Consider the following 3698-nt stretch of genomic DNA (forward strand, 5'->3'; position numbering starts at 1 on the left):
GCGGCTCGGCGGCAGTGTCACAAATACCTCCAACATAGAGCCAGTTCCTCAGTCTCGTTAAGCCCAGCTAATGATGGGCTGAGTTTGCAAGCTCAGCGCAAGGATACCGTGTAACATGTATATTTACGGTATCATGACCACTGCTAGGGTTTAATGAGAATTTCAGTGTGGGAGGAGGCACCATGAACAGATGGAAAGGCAGCAGTAATCCACAGACATATTGACAAAGCATGCAGGCCAACTGGGTGCTGACCAAGCCCAGCTGTCCCTTGTTATGGTCTAGTCTATTTGAGAGGAAAAAAAGAGGCAGAGTTTCAAGTAACACTCCCAGCGCCTGAGTTTCTGGTTGGTGTTGATATAGTGTGACCCTTTTTCCACCGCCTGTCTTATCCATAACAAAGATGCCGTCTTCACTGTCTTTGAAGTACCACCATTCACAGCCTGCACCAGGATGCAGCAAACTCCTCTTTCTTTTTGGTGTTGGATCTGTACAGGCAAGCCTGTCTCAAGGAAAAAAATGTGAGCTTAGGGAGGAGATGGTTTGAAAAGGTGCCTGCTCTCCCCTAGCCATGATAAATACTCAGCTGTTCTGGGACTGTAAGGTTATGGGAGAGAGACGTGCCGTTTCACATAGCCTCCCTAATGTCTCCTAAATCTTATACAATTACTGCATACAACACATACAACAGTATATGGTAAGGAAATATCCCCAATTTGGCCAGCCAGCTCCCCAAACTCCCTGGAGGTTTGGGGAGGCAGGTACGTGCTCTAGGTCTTTGAAGTGATCTGCCAGTCTCCAACTGCTCAGATGCTACAGTGCCATAAAACATTCATCACCTCAGAGATGCCATAAACCACTTATCACCTCAGAGATGCACTCTGAACACCAGTTTTCAAAATACATCTTCATAAAAACCAGAGCAGTGTCAGCCAGTTATTTCCATACGGCAAGGGCCAACCCAGAACTAAATATACTATGAAACCAAGTCCCCAGCCAAGACCAAGAAACTTTCCTGTCTGCTGGTTCACAACATGAGGTGTCACGCAGCTGCCTTGCAAGACGGTTTGCAAGCCTTGTCATACAGTACCCACTTACCACAGTGATTGCTAGCTGTCTTGGTGTCGCTGCTGTCAGCCCAGGTCAGGGTTTGGACAGTGAGATAGAAAATAATAGATTCACGCAGGGCTCATTTAGTCTTGAAGTAGGGCGAAGCATGCTTGCCGAGAAGTTTCCTTGCATTTGACAATGCTGGTTTAAGTCCACATCTGATTATGCTAAAACAATTAATTCTGTCAACAAGGCTTCATGTAGGTCTGAAACATAAAGGTGTGGGAAGCTCCTTTATGATTTCAAGAGAAACTGGAGCAGACCCTTTGACTTCTCAAGGACAAAACAAACAAACAAAAATCATCAACTTGAGGCTCTTACAAAAAATTACAACATGGTGAAAGCAAACATTTTCTTTATGAGGGAATAACCTGGAGCAGTTCCTTTTCTGAGGGCATTTCAGTAAGTCGCTGTTTCAGACCCAAAGGAAAGCTTTATCCCTGAACACTTGTCTGCTTAGGGTTTTTTTACTGTATCATGTAGTCTACTAGAAGATTTGTCTCCTTACAAGCTTGCCTGACATATGCTAGGACACTGGTGCTACAACAACATTACCTCATTAATATAACATTACATTACAAACAAAACATGGAATAAAACATTCAGCCCTCTTCGTATCAGGACCAAGGGTCAAGTAGCCTTTTTCAACCTTACGGCTTTTAACTTTAACTTTTTCATATCCAGGGCCTACTCAAAATATAAGCAAACTGACTAGGTACCAGGACTCAGGGGGAGCTCAGGCGTTTCTGATACGAGTTATACGGATACAGGGGACCGGTAGCCAAACAGCGTAAGGATGATCTCTTCGTATTATCTGAAAAGGTAGGTTTAAAAAAGGATTGAAGGTGCAAAGGCTGAATCATAAGGCAAGTGCTTGAAGACACCACTTTAAGGTTCAGCAGGCAATCTTAGTTGTAGTACTTCTGATTCTTGAATGCCTGAGTTCGCATTTCTGCTAATATTCCTGGAACATAGGTTTTTTGTGCGTGCCATGTTCGAGGCTGAAAAGCAAATAAGCGCTTTCCCCTCTGTGTAATTATGTTACCCCTGGAGGTTATCTCCAGAGATTACATCTCTTGCTCTGCCCCACCGACTTTTGCCCCTTGAGCAAATGCTGTAGTTGTGAGATGTCACCTGGAACGTGGCTCAGGACCTCACTGGCACAGGTTTCAGAGGTGTTTGCTGGCAGCAGATGTTTGGTGAGAGCATTGATTTCCATCCGTACCGGCGCCTGGAGGACCTCCCCTGAGCAGATTCTTTGCACATCTGTTTCCCACCTCTTCCAGTCTTCATCACTGAAGCCTGTGGCACGGAGGGATAATTGAATCTTTTCAGCATTGAGGATTCAGCTCTGCATTTTAAACTTATTTTGCCTTACGCATTTATTTTCAATTAAAACAATTTTTATTTTTGTGACGGCTGCCGTCAAGCTATGCATAGCCTTGCTCGCTCTGCATGTCCCCCTCGCACTAGGTCACACCATGTCACGCCTGCCTCACCCCGCTCTATCCATACGTGGCATTTCAGAGCTCTGGGAGGCAGGTATGACACCTTGCTCTTACCAACTGCCTGTGACCACAATGGTCCAAATGGGCATTTGCAGTTCTTCTTTCCAGGAATCTGTCGCTGGTTGCTATAGTGATAAACAAGTTGGGTTATTAGGAAAGGGAACAAAGCACTAGAGAAAATTATTTCAAAATGGCCTGTGTGCATACATAAACATGCAATCTTGTTCTTCATTGTCAGCTCGGGCAGCTGGTTTCTTGTTCCTGGAACAGCACAGACCCCATGTACATTATTTTAGTCAGCCCAGCCCAGTCTCCACTGCCTGTCTTGTCTTTTCTGACACACAGCATCCTGTGTGCAAGTGTGGAGCCCTCACTTCTGAGTTGGATGATTAAATTTCTTGGGGGCTTCCACAACTGGATAGTGTAGGAAAATGTGCTCTCTTAGAAAAAGTGTTAGGTGATCTAATGAGGCTGAAATAAGTCTAAAGGAGCAAAAGAGGACAGCAGAAATTATGCTTTTGCTGTGTTGCTGCTTCTTTTTTTTCCTCCTTTCTTTGCCCCTTGCTGATGCCAAGATACCTCTGTGCAGACACTTAGGGTGGCGATCTGTGCCTGTCAGATGGCAGAACATTACTTTCCCTGTAGGATGCCTGGCTTAAGCATCGGTCTTTTGGGCCTTCACTGATGTATAATAAACCCGTTCTCATTTGAATCCCCAGATACGCAGTGACTCCACTGAGATCAGGCTTGTGCCCTTCAGGGTGCTTGGTAGACAGTGGATGTTCTTTGACACTCCTGTGACATGCAGCCCCAATGCATTTTTCCTGGCTAATCGCACATTTTGATTGACTGAGCGATGCCAAAAGGTGTAAATTCAAACACTAGAAACCACACTGCATATTTTTAATTCAGACAGGCAGGCTAGTCTTTTGCCTGCTATGATTTGAGTCACCTGGTATCTGGTTTTACCCATCACAGAAACGAGGCTGATGAGCCACCTTTGCATGCCAGAGCTGATTACCCACCTTCAGTTATCACCAGTCACTGCTGTTGAAAGAAAACCACAAAACAGTCCAAAGAAA

Source organism: Aquila chrysaetos, chromosome 2 (assembly GCF_900496995.4).
Source record: "Aquila chrysaetos chrysaetos chromosome 2, bAquChr1.4, whole genome shotgun sequence".
In the NCBI taxonomy this organism is placed as follows: Eukaryota; Metazoa; Chordata; class Aves; order Accipitriformes; family Accipitridae; genus Aquila; species Aquila chrysaetos.